Consider the following 18672-nt stretch of genomic DNA (forward strand, 5'->3'; position numbering starts at 1 on the left):
TTGCCTTTGCAGAGTGAATTTCTATGCCTATTCTTCATTCTTCCTATTCTTTAGGTGTACATTAAACACCCATTATCGCCATAGTAATTCCTCTATCTCGCGAACAGCTCATCACCTCTGGATCAACCGCCTACAGCATCTCCTCTCTCTCTCGCTCTCTCCTCTCTCTCTCTCCCTCTCTCTCTCTCTCTCTCCTCTCTCTCTCTCTCTCTCTCTCCTCTCTCTCTCTCTCTCTCTCTCTCTCTCCTCTCTCTCCTCTCTCCTCTCTCTCTCTCTCTCTCTCTCTCTCTCGTCTCTCTCTCTCTCTCTCTCTCGCCTCTCTCTCTCTCTCTCTCTCTCTCTCTCTCTCTCTTCTCTCTCTCTCTCTCTCTCTCTCTCTCTCTCTCTCTCTCTCTCCTCTTCTCTCTCTCTCTCTCTCTCTTTCTTTTCCTCTTCTCTTTCTCTCTCCTCTCTCTCTCTCTCTCTCTCTCTATCTCTCTCTCCTCTCTCTGCCTGTATCTCTTTGATTCTTCTCCACAGTCTAAAAAACAGACAAACAATGAGCCAGCTGTTTCCAGACACTTTATTGTGACACAATGGAACCAGCCGGAATCTTTGGGCAAAGCTGCAGTAATCCGAGTGTTGCCCAATTAGATCCAACAATGGGAGGCTCCCAGGCTCCGGTACTATCTAGCCCAGATCGCCCTTCGCTGCCCTGCCCTGACTTCCACTGTTTAGAAACTGGCTTCCACTGGCTTTCTCTTAATAACAACACTTTTTCTGCACATCCACTGCTTCATTCTGTGTTTTTCTGGCTTGTCGCCTTCCTTTCTTTTATTTCTTTTCATTACACTTCCCCTTGTCTTTTCAACCCCCATTGTGTGTTCAGAGTTACTACACCATCGTATGATTAATGCAACCATACACATTTTCATTCTGTGGTGTGTCTGACTTCTGTTTTGATGAATGAGCTCAAATGACGCCATGTTCAGAACGTAGAATGATGATGCGTTGAAGAGACATTCCAAAAACAAAGACATGAAGTGGATAGATGATGTGGTAGTGCAGTAATGTGATTTTGTTTGTATGGTGTGAGTAGTGACTGAGAGAAAGAGGAGTGGTTTGGTTGATTCTATGGCAGTGAGTTGTGCCTCTCAGACCTACAGCCTTCACTTGCTCTGTTTGCTCCTCTCCCTGCGCTGCTGCTTTGATTGACACGGGGTTCTTTTTCGACCCAGTCGAGGACACAGAGATGATTTGGATAGAGCAAAAGGCAGACCTACCCTACAGCTTGTAAAGGAAAACCACTCAAGGCATTTGCTTTAAATAGTCAGCTCAAAATGTGTTTGTGTTGAAAATATGTCATAAAGAGACGTAAAGGGGGACTTTAAAAGAAAGCCACCAAAGACTTACTGGTCCCAACAATCCGGAAATGGATGAATGTGGTGGGTGACAAGAAAAGAAACATGTCTCTGGACAACAACATCAACACACCTGTATCTTCAAATCATTTGTTAAGTTATTCACTGTAGCTCATCCACATCCTCAAAGTTGAACCAAACGGACTTGAAGTGAAGTCTATAGCTGGAAACCTGTTGCTATATTACATCAGCATTCATCCTTACTCTGCGCTGAATAGAGCCAGCAATTACCCATAATTCTCTGTACTGAAGTGAGGCCAGTCATTACCCCATAATTTCTCTGCCTGAATGAGGCCATCATTACCCCATAATTCTCTGTCTGAATGAGGCCAGTCATTACCCCATAATTTCTCTGCTGAATGAGGCCAGTCATTACCCATCATTCTCTGCCTGAATGAGGCCAGTCATTACCCCATCATTACTCTGCCAGAATGAGGCCAGTCGATTACCCCATCATTACTCTGCCGAATGAGGCCAAGTCATTACCCCATCATTACTCTGCCTAAAGAGCCAGTCATTACCCATCATTACTCTGCCTGAATGAGGCCAGTCATTACCCCATCATTACTCTGCCTGAATGAGGCCAGTCATTACCCATCATTACTCTGCCTAATGAGGCCAGTCATTACCCATCATTACTCTGCCTGAATGAGGCCAGTCTTACCCATCATTACTCCCTGAATGAGGCCAGTCATTACCCCATCATTACTCTGCCTGAATGAGGCCAGTCATTACCCCATATTACTCTGCCTGAATGAGGCCATCATTACCCCACATTTCTCTCCTGAATGAGGCAGTCATTACCCCATCATTACTCTGCCTGAATGAGGCCAGTCATTACCCCATATTACTCTGCCTGAATAGAGCCAGTCATATACCCCATCCTTACTCTGCCAGATGAGGCCAGTCATTACCCCCATCCATTACTCTGCCTAAATAGCCAGTCATTACCCATCATTACTCTGCCTGAGTGAGGCCAGTCCTGGAGACTAGCACTTATTGGACTCAGTCATTCATAAACTGCTCATTTACTTGACTAGTCTTCCACAAATAAAGCTCAAGGTCCTGAGACCTCATTCACCGGTGTTGTGTGGAGGCAGGCAGTGATGACGAGAGCACTTACCATCTGGATGAATCCTAGTCTCTTTCTCTGTTTTTCTCTCTCTCATTCTCATCTCTTTAATTCATTCTCTCTCTATCATTCTCATCTCTTTAATTCATTCTCTCTCTATCATTCCCATTCTCCTCTTTCTCTCCTGCTCTCCTTCACTTTCTCTCTCTCATTCTCATCTCTTTAATTCATTCTCTCTCTATCATTCCCATTCTCCTCTTTCTCTCCTGCTCTCCTTCACTTTCTCTCTCTCACTCTCCTCCCTCTGGCTTTTTCTCTCTGTAATCACCCCTAAACTGTGTTTCACAGACTTCTCATTATTACAGTAATGAAGGCATGGAGAACTAGGGAATGCCTGTGATTGTGATGCATGTATTCAATCGTTTCACCTGCATGAGCCTGCGGCTTTTACCAGGTGATTAGTATTACTGTCGCATCGCAACCGTGGTCTGCTTGAACTCCTTATAGTGCTACCAACAAGAGTGCTCAAAATACCTGCAGATTAGGCCACAACAAGTGACCTACACTTTTCTATTTACGAATCCAAATGTTATTAAAACACTTTTTATGACTAATGGATTTGTATTCATTTACTTTAATGATCYCAAGTAATGTATTCAGAACTGATCTTATTGATTCATTGCAGCAAATTATTTTATTTGACTGCTCTTGGGGGTTTTCTGTTTGTGTTCAATGCATCCTCAATCCTGTAGCAGCATCACTAACACCCTGTTTGTAATTGGGGATTACCTTAGGGTTTTGGAGATTAGGGAAAGGCTGTGTTTGTCGGGAACGTGAACAGAACAATGAAACTCTCCAATTCCAAGAAAATAGATTTGCAATCAGAACAGAATAATTTGGATTGTGTTTCTGGCAGGGGATTTGTTTCCTATTATGACAGTATCTGTTATCCTAGATTTTAAGCCTTTTCTGCTCTAAAGGTATTTAACGTTTCCATAGAGAGAGAGAGATGTAAAGTTATCTGAGCCATTCGTTCCGTGGGAACTTGATGAGTTCTGTCCATTTGTGGAGCAGTCTGGAGCAGCAGGAAGTGTCCATGATTAATGGGCAGCTGTAACCTTGCAATGAGGCTCATTTTCAGAGACGGGGAGTCCCTACCAGCCATACATCCTCGTCATCTCTTATTAAACATCCTAGTGCTTCTCAATCACCCACCAACCAGTCTGAGTGTTCCCTCCCAGTCCTGGCTCTACATCAACAGCCACACTGCAGCCTATCCCAGCCTAACACAGAGCACGGCACATCACAACTAGGAAATTCATATTTTCCCCAAAATCAACCAATTTTCAATACGGGGAATAATTCATATTTATCCAGAGTCCATTTTTAAAGCATTTAAAACCAAGATATGGTCACTGTGTGTCACGGCCGTCGTAAGGAGGAGACCAAGGCGCAGCGTGGTAAGCGTACATTCTTCTTTATTAAAAGAACGAACACTGAACAAACGAACAAAATAACAAAACGAACCGTGAAGCTAATATGGATAGTGCAGACAGGCAACTAAACATATATCAAGAACCCACAAAACCAAAAGGCATCTCATTAGTTTGCAAGATCTTGAGAATCAGCTGTACAGTACATGTGATGGAAGAGTGCACTGCACATGTGACGGAAGAATGCACTGTGCATGCAGAGGGTTGCAATTCCATCAAATTGGGGATAGTTTAACCAAAATATGCCACAAGACCTAGAATTGCCTTATGTGTATCCCACAAAAAAGGTTCACTGTTATAAGCTAACTTCCCATGGTAATTTACCGGAAAGTTTCCGACCCTTTGCAACCCTAGCGCCAACACTATGTGAACTCCACACACACACACACACACACTCACAATGCTCCAGTGTCTGACAGCAGTAACATAATGGCATTGCACACACTCACAATGCTCCAGTGTCTGACAGTAGTACCATAATGGCATTGCAGCCTCTCTCTGATTACCAGCTCAGGGACACTAACACAGACACTGATTAACAATCACCACCAGACAAATGAGGAATATCATCGTCCTGTCACTCAACACACTTCCCTGTGAAAACACAACTGTTTGAACTCTGAAAATGGGAATATTTAGATGTGTACTGAATTATATGTTCCGGGCTTGATCACTTCTGTTCCGGGCTTTTGGTTCTGTGTTGTGRTTAGGGATTAACATGGGAAACCGAGATACCGGGACTGTCTCGAGAACACTTCACRTTTCCTGAAAAATAAAATGAGAAGACCTGGGAAATTACAAYATTTTCCCCCAATGTGGCACTAAYGCAATTCCACAAAATACACAACATGCGCAKCAGCAGATGAGATAATATGCTATTACATTTATTTTTACGAAACAGGTTGTCGCATGGAAGCCTTTAGCCTAGGCCCTAGCATATCTACTTCACACAAAGTCRACATAAATTCAARCCACACGCATAATTGACACTGCCGGGCTGCACACAGGACCTGAACGCAGTTAATACAGGAAACCTCTTCAGTATAGCCTATAAAACAACGGGTTCTACTTGAGCTGTCAATGTGATTTTTAAGACAGTCACAAATTTGAAAGGCCTATGCACAATTCACCTCATAGGTCTTAATTCAGAGGCATGAGGGAAAATTCTAACTTCTCCTGTCCAAGAGCCTAGGCTATTTTCCTATCCAGTCCCAACCCCACTGAAACCCAAAATCYTGACTCCTGTCTCGCATAAAGATTCCCAACTTTGGCCTCCCAAGTGGCACAGCAGTCTAAGGCACTGCATCGCAGAGCTAGAGGCATCACTACAGACCCGGGTTCGATCCCAGGCTGTGTCACAGCCAGCCGTGACCGGGAGACCCATGAGGCGGCGCACAATTGGCCCAGCATCGTCTGGGTCAGGGGAGGGTTTGGCTGGCCAGGATGTCCTTGTCCCATCGCGCTCTAGCGACTCCTGTGGCATACCAGGCGCATGCAGTACCATAATGGCATTGCAGCCTCTCTCTGATTACCAGCATAGTCTGTCTGTCTGTCTGTCTGTGTTCACATAGTGTTGGCGCTAGGGTTGCAAAGGGTCGGAAACTTTCCGGTAAATTTCCTGAATTTTTCAGGACATTTTCCATGGGAAGTTAGCTTATAACAGTGAACCTTTTTTGTGGGATACACATAAGGCAAATCTAGGTCTTGTGGCATATTTTGGTTAAACTATCCCCAATTCAATGGAATTGCAACCCTCTGCATGCACAGTGCACTCTTCCATCACATGTACAGCTGATTCTCAAGATCTTGCACACTAATGAGATGCTATTGAGCCCACACTACTACACTGTCTGAGCCAAGGACTACATGCTTTCTGGTAAGTTKTGATTACAATACTGGGTGGGGTGAATATATTTTATATGACATACATGATTTTTTGTTAACTAGTAAATAGTAGCCTACAGCAAAGTGTGTTTAAATAATTTCTAACTTATTAACAATTTCTGCTAGTTAGTTTTTGCTACCATGTGGGTTTTAGCTTGCTTGAGCCTGCTAACTGAGGAGTGTTCACCTGTTTCCATCCTCTAGGACCTTTCTGAGAGTATCTATGTTTAATCTAACTGCTTAACTTTTTATCTGTACATGGAATTGTATTTGTTTTTTAAAACTAATTTATTTCTAATCTTGACAGGAAAATGCCACGGGCGCTATCTGATGTGTAGAGACATTTCACTGCAGCTAATGTAGAAGGAAAAGCTGTGTACCTTTGCAAATAATGTGCCAAATCATATGTGAAGAATCCAACAAAGATGCAGAATCATCTGGCCAMGTGCATAAAGTTCCCTCAGCGCTYACAACAAGCAACCTCTGACAAAAGTYCCTCTACTTTTATTCAAGGTGAAAATGATGAATCAGACTCCTTATTGATAGCAACAGCTCATGGTCCTCCTGGAATCAGATGTTTTTTGACTCAATGGAGGAACGTAGTCAGAGAAATGCTGATGAATGTCTTGCTCGAGCGGTGTATGCAACTGGTTCACCACTGATGCTCACAGACAATGTGTATTGGAAGAGATTTCTGAATGTTCTTCGCCCAGCATAAACATACACCCCTCCAACCAGACATGCTTTATCTACTCTGGATGCAGAGTTCAACAGAGTTCAAGTGAAGGTCAAGCAAATCATAGAGAAAGCAGACTGTATTGCAATCATCTCTGATGGGTGGTCGAATGTTCGTGGGCAAGGAATAATTAACTACATCATCTCAACCCCTCAACCAGTATTCTACAAGAGCACAGACATAAGGGACAACAGACATACCGGTCTCTTTATTGCAGATGAGCTGAAGGTAGTCATCAATGACCTTGGACCACAGAAGGTATTTGCACTGGTGACAAATAATGCTGCAAACATGAAGGCTGCTTGGTCTAAAGTGGAGGAGTCCTACCCTCACATCACACCCATTGGCTGTGCTGCTCATGCATTGAATCTGCTCCTCGAGGACATCATGGCACTGAAAGCAATGGATACACTCTACAAGAGAGCCAAGGAAATGGTTAGAATAAGAGAAGAATAAGAGAACCACATTGAAGCTGCCCAGCAGCACCTGTTGGGGTGGTGTTGTCATCAAGTTTGACAGTCTCCTGGAGGGGAAGGAGTCTCTCCAAGAAATGGCCATATCACAGTCTGCCGAAATGGACAGCCCCATCAAGAGGATCCTCCTGGATGATGTATTTTGGGAGAGTGTGGTAAGCAGCCTGAAACTCCTGAAACCTATAGCAGTAGCCATTGCGCGGATTGAGGGAGACAATGCCATTCTGTCTTATGTTCAGACTCTGCTTGCAGACGTAAGAGAAGAAATCCGTACTTCCCTGCCCACTTCACTGTTGCTCCAAGCAGAGGAAACTGCAGTTCTGAAATAAAAAAACTTCTGCCTGAAGCCCAGCGTACATATTGGACCCCAAGTTTGCTGCCATGAGCATCCTGTCTGGTGCAGAGGTCAACAAGGCCTATGATGTCATCACTACCGTGTCTCGCCAACTTGGCCTGGATGGGGGCAAGGTTCTTGGCAGTCTGGCGAAGTATACTTCCAAGCAAGGGCTTTGGCATGGAGATGCAATATGGCAGTCGTGCCAACATATCTCATCAGCCACCTGGTGGAAGTGACTTTGTGGATCTGAGGCTCTTTCCCCTGTTGCCTCCATCATCCTCCAAATCCCAMCAACATCAGCCGCCTCAGAGCACAACTGGACCCTGTTTGGGAACACACACCAAAGCACGCAACAGGCTGACCAATACAAGTGTTGAAAAATGGGTGGCCATCTGGGCAAATTTGAGGCTTTTTGAGCCTGACCATAAGCCATCCTCAACAAGGTTGGAAAGTGACAGAGAAGGTGAAGCCTCAGAGTCTGATGTTCAAGAGGTGGACATTGAGGAGGTCCAGGGAGAAGACATAGAAGCCTGAGAGGAAGACAACCAAAGCTTTAGTTTGTAGACTATCATTTTACAGATGTATGTTGAAAACGTTTTTGGGAGATGCGATGGATCATTGGGGATGTACATTCTTGGCATTCTCTCAACCAGCTTCATGAGGTAGTCACCTGGAATGCATTTCAATTAACAGGTGTGCCTTGTTAAAAGTTAATTTGTGGAATTTATTTCCTTCTTAATGTGTTTGAGCCAATCATTTGTGTTGTGACAAGGTAGGGGTGGTATACAGAATATAGCCCTATTTGGTAAAAGACCAAGTCCATATTATGGCAAGAACAGCTCAAATAAGCAAAGGGAAACGACAGTCATTATTTGAAGACATGAAGGTCAGTCAATGCGGAAAATTAAAAGGAATTTGAAAGTTTCTTCAAGTGCAGTCGCAAAAACCATCAAGCGCAATGATGAAACTGGCTCYCATGAGGACCACCACAGGAAAGAAAGACCCAGAGTTACCTCTGCTGCAGAGCATAAGTTCATTAGAGTTAACTGCACCTCAGATTGCAGCCCAAATAAATGCTTCACAGAGTTCAAGTAAGAGAAACATCTCAACATCAACTGTTCAGAGGAGACTGCATGAATCAGACCTTCATGGTCATATGCTGCAAAGAAACCACTACTAAAGGACACCAATAAGAAGAAGAGACTTGCTTTGGCCAAGAAACACGAGCAATGGAAATTAGACCGGTGGAAATCTGTCCTTTGGTCTGATGAGTCCAAATGAGAGATTTTTGGTTCCAACCGCCGTGTCTTTGTGAGATGCAGAGTAGGTGAACAGATGATCTCTGCATGTGTAGTTTCCATCGTGAAGCATGGAGGAGGAAGTGTGATGGTGTGGGGKTGCTTTGCTGGTGACACTGCCAGTGATTTATTTACAATTCAAGGCACACTTAACCAGCATGGCTACCCCAGCATTCTGCAGTGACACAGCTTCCCATCTAGTTTGTGCTTAGTGGGACTATCATTTGTTTTTCAACAGGACAATGACCCAACACACCTCCAGGCTGTGTGTGTAAGGGCTATTTGACCACGAATGAGAGTGATGGAGTGCTGCATCAGATGACCTGGCCTCCCCAGTCACCCAACCTCAACTCAATTTAGATGGTTTGGGGTGAGTTGGACCTCAGTGAAGGAGTGAAGGAAAGTGAGTGAAGGAAAAGCAGCCAACAAGTGCTCAGCATATGTGGGAACTCCTTCAAGACTGTTGGAAAAGCATTCCATGTGAAGCTGGTTGAGAGAATGCCAAGAGTGTGCCAAGCTTTCACCATGGCTAAAGGTGGCTACTTTGAAGAATCTCAAATATAAAAAGTGTTTAACACTTTTTGGGTTACTACATGATTCCATATGTGTTATTTCATAGTTTTGATGTCTTCACTATTATTCTACAATGTCAAAAATAGTCAAATAAAATAAAAACCCTTGAATGAATAGATGTGTCCAAACTTTTGACTGGTACACACACGCTGGCTCTCTATAATTTTGTATAGATAGATAGATGGTGAATGAAGGAAAATGGGGAAAACTNATTGAGCTGAGAACATCGTTTTAATCCCAGGCTGTGAACTCTATAGTCATAATAGTTATTAACTCACTCAGTCAGTTCATTTATTTTCTACAGATCCCCACAGGCTCAAAATAGCTCACMACTCCCCTTCAAAATGCACTTGCCCTTCGCTTACAGTTAATTACTGTTTGGAGAATAATTAATATTTCATATTTCTGGTCAAAGGATGACGGAAAACATATGAATATTGATGCACCTTTCATTATGACCAAAATTATATTTTCAACTTACCCAGCATTAAGTATTTATGCCATGTCTCTGCAGGGTGTACACAGCAGTTAATGGATTGACAGTCTCCCAGTAGTTGGTTAAATATGACCTTCCTCTCCGTGCATTATGGCATMGTTACCACATTCTTTATGGGCCCATTAACTGCACTGAACCACTKGGTTGACACTTGACAGAGATGGTTGAGTATATTAATGGCAGATTGAGGGGATGGGGTGATGAGGTAATGTTCTGTGGGAGGAGGTTTAAGTGGCTCATCCTTTCTCCCATCTTTATGATGTCACAGCAAACGAGAGGCTGTTTTTGCAGGACAATATTAGAAGACGGACCAGGATCTGAACTCCCCTCCCTGGCAGGCCTGTCTGTCTATCTGTTGTCAGGRAGCTGCAGTCTTTTGATGGCCTTGTTCCTCCATGGTCTTTGATTGCACTGAAGACAGTTTCAGGCCTTCGGATGGATCAAACATGTACTCCTATTCCCCTTGCAGCAGTCGACATGCCCAGACTGCCAGACTGGCCCACTATCCCCATTCCAACGTCTGACTGTCGGAGAGACAGGTTTAGATAWGTGTTACCCAGCCAGACACAGCATTCTGAAACTAATAAGACACCCCTCCCCTSCTCTTCACACAGACATGTTCAAAATCACAGCCACTCTCTGTCTCCAGGCCTGCACTATGTGAACACTATAGAGATGCTGATATGCAGTACTTGAATACAGAGTCACACAGTGCAGTAGAAGCACACACACACGCAAGTCACACACACACATACATACACACACGTCAGGCACACACACGTGCACACACACAGTGCAGTCTGATTCCGACTCCTTTATATCAGAGAACGAACAGATAACCTTTCCCCATAATATCCTGATTGGACTCCAATGTCTAATTGCAGTGAGTAGATATATTGGCCCACCCATGTAGTTCAGTGATAACAAGGCTCTCCTGTGTGTTAATTGATGCCCCCACACAGCCAGCGTTTGTCTCTCCGTGTTCCTCCACATCTAACACAGTAGACCTACCCACAGGTGGAATTACTGTCTTTGGCAAATGCTCACATGCCATGAAATTGGAAGGATGATGTTGGAGGAGGGAGTGCAAGGGGAGAGGGAGAGAGGTGGTCAGATAACAATTAAATGATGCTGTATGTATCCTAATGTCGAGTGGACACTCCAATGCCAAACCAAACTTATTGCTGAGCCCAGGTGTGGGYAATTCAAGGGTTGCAGACTGCGGTGAGTGCAAGCTTTTGTTACAGGCCAGTTCCAACACACATGATTCCATTAACTAACTGCTCATCTGAAACTWGATTAGAGTCAGGTGTGTTCTGTAATTCAGAGGAGGAGATTAATACGCTAGGCTAAAGGCCTTCCATGCAACAACCCCTGTTAGATTTAATGTGCTTAAAAAAATGGCTACCTGCTGCTTCCCGCGCATGTTGGTATTCTGTGGAAATTGCATTAGTGCTAACATGGGGGTTTTTTTCGTATTTCCCAGATCTTGTCATGACATTTTTAGGGAAATGTGAGAGCGTCTCGGCGGGACAGTCCCAGGAGTCCGTTATCCCATGTTTGAATTCCAATTGGATTTTGTAGCACAAAGCGCGTACATGTCCTACAGGCCTAAATACTAACGGACAAGGTTGTGTGATCAGTTCAATCTTGGACAGACCAGTATAACACAACACTGTGTCATCAGTTGTGTCAAGGAATCAATTAAATCATCAGAAAATGAGCCTTCCTATTTTCACCATGAGCCTTGTTAAGCATTTTAATGAGGTTCAAATCTGAGTGGTAGCCTTGGGGAACAGACTGAGTCTTGAGGGGGGTAGAAAAGCCAAACCGGCACTCTGTAGTCTGGAGGTATTAAATTAGGCTGCTTTATCTAATGTTCAACCATAATGACATCAGATGAACATTTAGGTATTATTAATGACATAGGTGAAACATTTTAAGGTAATTAATGTGAGTTACAAATGTCCAAAGTAAAAGCCTTTGTTTAATCATTCATCTCACTAAATTAAAATTAACAGCGCCCAAACTGTCAATGCTTTTAATTAATTAATGAGCCGAGGAAGAAAAGTTGTTCTGTTCAGACTGTAACAACAGATACAGTTGAAGTCGGCACGTTTACATACACCTTAGCCAAATACATTTAAAAAACTCAGTTTTTCACAGATTCTGACATTTAATCCTAGTAAAAGAATTCCCTCTTTAGGTCAGAATCTCCAACCTTAATTTTAAGAATGTGAAATGTCAGAATAAATAATAGAGAGATGTATTTGTTTCAAGCTTTTTTATCTTTCAAATCAACATTCGCATTTGGTGGGGTCAGAAAAGTTTACATACACTCATTAGTATTTGGTAGCATAAGCCTTTAATTGTTAACTTGGATCAAACATTTCAGGTTAGCTTCCACAAGCTTCCCACAATAAGCTGGGTGAATTTTGGCCCATTCCTCCTGAAGAGCTGGAGTAACTGAGTCAGGTTTTGTAGGTCCGTTCTTGCTCGCACATTTTTCAGTTCTGCCCAGAAATGTTTCTATAGGTTTGAGGTCAGGGCTATGTGATGGCCCTCCAATACCTTGACTCTGTTTGTCCCTAAGCATTTTTGCCACAACTTGAAAAGTATGCCTGGGGTCATTGTCCATTTGGAAAGACCCATTTGGACCAAAGCTTTAACTTCCTGACTGATGTTTAAAATGTTGCTCAATATATCCACAATATTTTCTTATCATGATGCCATCTATTTTGTGAAGTGGCACCGTACCTCCTGCAGTAAAGCACCCCACAACATGATGCTGCCACCCCGTCCTTCGTTTGGGATGGTGTTCTTTGGCTTGCAAGCATTCCCCTTTTTCCTCCAAACATAACAATGGTCATTATGGCCAAAACAGTTCTATTTTTTGTTTCATCAGACCAGAGGACATTTCTCCAAAAAGTACGATCTTTGTCCCAAGTGCAGTAGTCGGCTTTTTTATGGCGGTTTTGGAGCAGTGGCTTCTTCCTCTGAGCGGGCCCTTTCAGGTTATGTCGATATAGGACTCGTTTTACTGTGGATATAGATATTTTGTACCTGTTTCCTCCAGCATCTTCACAAGGTCCTTTGTTGTTGTTCTGGAATTGATTTGCACTTTTCACAACCAAAGTACGTTCATCCTCTAGGAGACAAAATGCGTCTCCTTCCTGAGCGGTATGACGGCTGTGTGGTCACAATTGCTCCCAAGGATGAACCAGACTTGTGGAGGTCTACAATTCTTTTGCTGAGGTTTGGCTGATTCTTTTCTTTCTTCTGTTTTCCATGATGTCAAGCAAAGAGGCACTGAGTTTGAAGGTAGGCCTTGAAATACATCCAGAGGTACACCTCCAATTGACTCAAATTATGTCAAATAGCCTATCAGAACTCTAAAGCCATGACATATTTCCTGGAATTGTCCAAGCTGTTTAAAGGCACAGTCAACTTAGTGTATGTAAACTCTTGCCCACTGGAATTGTGATACAGTGAATTATAAGTGAAATAATCTGTCTGTAAACAATTGTGTTGGAAAATAATGATTGTGTCATGCCAAAGTAGATGTCCTAACGTGCGATTTGCGCAAAAGTTGGGGAGTGGTTGAAAAACAAGTTTTAATGACTCCAACCTACGTGTACAGTAGTTAACTTTCAACTTCAACTGTAGCAACAACTACAGCAACAGACAGCAGCAACAGAGAACAACAACAGAGAACAACACAGACAGCACAACAAAAGAGCAACAACAGAGCAACAACAAACAAAGAGAGAACAACAGAGAGCAACAACAGAGAGCAAAACAACAGAGAGCAAAACGAGAAAACAGAAACAACAAAGAGCAACAAAGAGAACAACAACAGGAGAGAACAACAGACAGCAGCAAACAGAGAGCAACAAGAGAACAACAACAGAAGAACAACAACAGAGAGCAGCAACAGAAGAACAAACAACAGAGAAAACAACAGAGAGCAACAACAGAGAACAGCAGCAACAGAAACAAACACAAGAAAGCAAACAACAGAAAGCAACAACAGAGAGCAACAAAGACAGCAGCAAGAGAAAACAACAGAAAGCAACAACAGAGAGAAACAACAGACAGCAACAACAAGAGAAACAACAACAGAGAACAACAACAGAGAGAAAAACAACAGACAGAGCAACAGAGAACAACAACAGAGAACAACAACAGAGAAACAACAGACAGCAAGCAACAGAGAACAACAACAGAGAACAACAACAGAGAGAAACAACAAGACACAGCAACAGAGAACAACAACAAGAGAGCAACAACAGACAGCAAGCAACAGAGAACAACAACAGAGAACAACACAGAGAGAAACAACAGACAGCAGCACAGAAACAACAACAGAGAACAACAAACAGAGAGAAACAACAGACAGCAGCAACAGAGAAAACAACAGAGAGCAACAACAGAGAGACAACAGAGAACAACAACAGAGAGCACAACAGAAGCGACAAAGAGAACACAACAGAGACCAACAACAAGAAAGAAACAACAGAGAGCACACAGAGACAAACAACAGAAGAAAGGCAACAACAGAAGACAACAACAGAGACCAACTGTTGTTGTTCTCTGTTGTTGTTCTCTGTTGTTGCTCTCTGTTGTTTCTCTCGTTGTTGTGTCTCTGTTGTTGTTCTCTGTTGTGCTCTCTGTTGTTGCTTCTCTGTTGTTGTCTCTGTTGTTGTTTCTCGTTGCTGCTGTCTGTTGTTGGTCTCTGTTGTTGTTCTCTGTTGTTTGCTCTCTGTTGTTGTTCTCTGTTGTTGCTCTCTGTTTGTTTTCTCTGTTGTTGGTCTCTGTTGTTGTTCTCTGTTGCTGCTGTCTGTTGTTGGTCTCTGTTGTTGCTCTCTGTTTTGTTTCTCTCTGTTGTTGGTCTCTGTTGTTGTCTCTGTTGTTGCTCTCTGTTGTTGCTCTCTGTTGTTCCTCGTTGTTTGCTCAGAGAGAAACAACAGAGAGCTACTACAACAGAGAACAACAACAGAAGACCAACAAACAGAGAGAAACAACAGAGAGCAACAACAGAGAACAACAACAGAGAAACAACAACAGAGAGAAACAACAGACAGCAACTCACATGTACAATTGATGAGTCATTCGTGTAGAGACCTTCATTTTGGGGACTGGCTGAGTTTATTAGACAGAGCATCAGGGGAGCATCAGACAGGTACACACTGATCCCCTCGAGTGTATTCATCTCTCTATCCTAGCTGTGCTGGGCCAGCGCAGCCGATCTAATATACAAAATTGTATATATTGACAATGGGTGGCAGTAAGCTAGAGAGTAATATACAGATATTGGATGAATTTGTATGACTTGGTTAAGCCAGAGGTGGGCTACTCCCTCCACTAGTCAGGCGCCGTGATCTGTCCGCGTCGAAATGAGTATTGGGGGGCGTCGCTTACTGCTCGGTTGGAAAATGCAGATGGAGTGTGGTATTTATACGAATTACCCTATTAGCCAGGTAATCTAAGGTTTCATTACAACAGTCGGAGAACTACTGAATACGATGTAACGTCAACTCACATCGTTCCTACCAGGAATATGACTTTCCGCAAACGGATCCAAGTGTTTTGCCTTCCACCCAATACATGGATCTGATCCCAGCCGGCGACCTCTGTGCGACGCCGAAAAAGGGGCAAACGAGGCGGTCTCTCGTGGTCAGGCTTCGGAGACGGGCACATGCGCTCACACTCCCTAGCATACTACTCGCCAATGTCCAGTCTCTTGACAATAAGGTTGATGAAATCCGAGCACGGGTAGCATTCAGAGAGACATCAAGGGATTGCAACGTTGCTCTGCTTCACGGAAACATGGCTATACTCAAGGGACGCTAGAACGGGTCGGTTGCTAGCCAGCTGGTTTCTTTCATGCCATCGCGCCGACAGAAAAACATCTTTTCCGGTAAGAAGAAGAGGGGCGGGGGGGTATGCCTTATGATTAACGAGAGTGGTGTGATCATCATACAAACACACAGGAATCAAGTCATTCTGTTCACCTGATCTAGAACTCCTCACACAAATGTCGACCGCATTATCTCCAAGGGAATTCTCTTCAATCATAATCACAGCCGTATAATCTCCCCCAAGCGACACATCGATGGCCCTGAACGAACTTTATCTGACTCTTTGTAAACTGGAAACGCACACACCCTGAGGCTGCATTCACGTAGCGGGGAATTTTAACAAGGCTAATCTAAAAACAAAACCTCCCTAAAATTCTATCAGCATAATCGATTGTGCTACCAGGGCTGGAAAAACCCTAGATCATTGTATATACTAATTCCGCGACGCTTATAAGCCGCCCCCCCGCCCCCTTTCGGAAAGCTGACCACGACTCCATTTTGTTGATTCCAGAACTACAACAGAAACTCAAACAACACTCCCGCGCTCAGTGTCTGTTCAACGCTGGTCCGACCAATCTGAATCCACGCTTCAAGACTGCTTCGATCACCGCGGATTGGAATATGTTCCGCATCGCGTCCAACAACAATATTGGACTGAATATGCTGATTCGGTGAAGCGAGTTCATTAGGAAGTTGCATTGACGATGTCGTACACACAGCAACGATAAAAACATTCCCAACCAGAAACCGTGGATTGACGGCAGCATTCGCGTGAAACTGAAAGCGCGAACCACTGCTTTTAACAGGGCAAGGTGACCGGAAGCATGACCGAATACAAACAGTGTAGCTATTGCTCTCCGCAAGGCAGATTCAAAACAGGCTAAAGTCTCAGTACAGAGACAAAATCGAGTCGCAATTCAACAGCTCAGACACAAGAGGTATGTGGCAGGGTCTACAGTCAATCACGGATTACAAAAAGAAAACAGCCCCGTCGCGGACCAGGATGTTCTTGCTCCCAGACAGGCTAAACAACTTTTTTTGCCCGCTTTGAGGACAATACAGTGCCACTGACACGGCCCCTACAAAAACCTGCGGGCTCTCCTTCACTGCAGCCGAGGTGAGTAAAACATTTAAACGTGTTAACCCTCGCAAGGCTGCAGGCCCAGACGGCATTCCAGCCGCGTCCTCAGAGCATGCGAGACCACTGGCTGGTGTGTTTACGGACATATTCAATCAATCCTTCCCAGTCTGCTGTTCCCACATGGCTTCAAGAGGGCCAACCATTGTTCCTGTTCCCAAGAAAGCTAAGGTAACTGAGCTAAACGACTACCGCCCGTACACTCACTTCCGTCATCATGTGATGTTTGAGAGACAGTCAAGGACCATATCACCTCCACCCTACGGAACACCCTAGACCCACTCCAATTTGCTTACCGACCCAATAGGTCCACAGACGACGCAATCGCAACCCACTGCACACGCCCTAACCCATCTGGAAAAGAGGAATACCCATGTGAGAATGCTGTTCATCGATTACAGCTCAGCATTTAACACCATAGTACCCTCCAAACTCGTCATCAAGCTCGAGACTCTGGGTCTCGACCCCGCCCTGTGCAACTGGGTCCTGGACTTCCTGGAGGCCGCCCCAGGTGGTGAGGTAGGTAACAACATCTCCACCCCGCTGACCTCAACACTGGGGCCCCACAAGGTGCGTTCTGAGCCTCTCCTGTACTCCTGACCCACGACTGCGTGGCCATGCACGCCTCCAACTCAATCATCAAGTTTGCGGCGATGACACTACAGTGGTAGGCTTTGAATTACCAACAACGACGAGACGGCCTACAGGGAGAGGGAGGGCCCTCGGAGTGTGGTGTCAGGAAAATACTCGACACTCAACGTCAACAAAACAAAGGAGATTGATTGTGGACTTCAGGAAACAGCAGAGAGCACCCCTATCTCACATCGACGGGTCAGTAGTGGAGAAGGTGGAAAGTTTTAAGTTCCTCGGTGTACACTCACGGAAAACTGAATTGGTCCACCACACAGACAGCGTTGTGAAGAAGGCGCAGCAGGCGCCTCTTCACTCAGGAGGCTGAAGAAATTCGGCTTGTCACCAAAAGCACTCACAAACTTCTACAGATGCACGATCGAGAGCATCCTGTCGGGCTGTATCACCGGCCTGGTACGGCAACTGCTCCGCCCAACAACCGTAAGGCTCTCCAGAGGGTAGTGAGGTCTGCAGAACGCATCACAGGGGCAAACTACCTGCCCTCCAGGACACCCTACACCACCCGATGTCACAGGAAGGCCATAGATCAATCAAGGACAACAACCACTCCTAAGCCACTGCCTGTTCACCCGCTATCATCCAAAGGCGAGGTCAGTACAGGTCATTTCAAAGCAGGGACCGAGAGACTGAAAAACAGCTTCTATCTCTAAGGCCATCAGACTGTTAAACAGCCACCACTAACATTTACGGCCGCTGCCAACATACTGACTCACTCCAGCCACTTTAAAAAATGGGAATTGATGGAAATTATGTAAAATGTACCACTAGCACACTTTAAACAATGCCACTTAATATAATGTTTACATACCCTACATTACCCATCTCATATGTATATACTGTACTCTATATCATCTACTGCATCTTGCCATCTTTATGTAATACATGTACCACTAGCCACTTTAAACTATGCCACTTTATGTTTACATACCCTACAGTACTCAATCTCATATGTATATACCGTACTCTATACCATCTACTGCATCTGCCATGCCGTTCTGTACCACCACTCATTCATATATCTTTATGTACATATTCTTTATCCCTTTACACTTGTGTGTGTGTGTAAGGTAGTAGTTTGGGAATTGTTAGGTTAGATTACTGTTGGTTTATTACTGCATTGTCGGAACTAGAAGCACAAGCAGTTTCGCTACACTCGCATTAACATCTGCTAACCATGTGTATGTGACATAAAAATGTGATTTGATTTGAGGAGGGATGCAGTGTTCACAGCAGGATTTTATTCCAACCCAGCAATTACAG

Source organism: Salvelinus sp. IW2-2015, unplaced genomic scaffold (assembly GCF_002910315.2).
Source record: "Salvelinus sp. IW2-2015 unplaced genomic scaffold, ASM291031v2 Un_scaffold6308, whole genome shotgun sequence".
Classification (NCBI taxonomy): Eukaryota; Metazoa; Chordata; class Actinopteri; order Salmoniformes; family Salmonidae; genus Salvelinus; species Salvelinus sp. IW2-2015.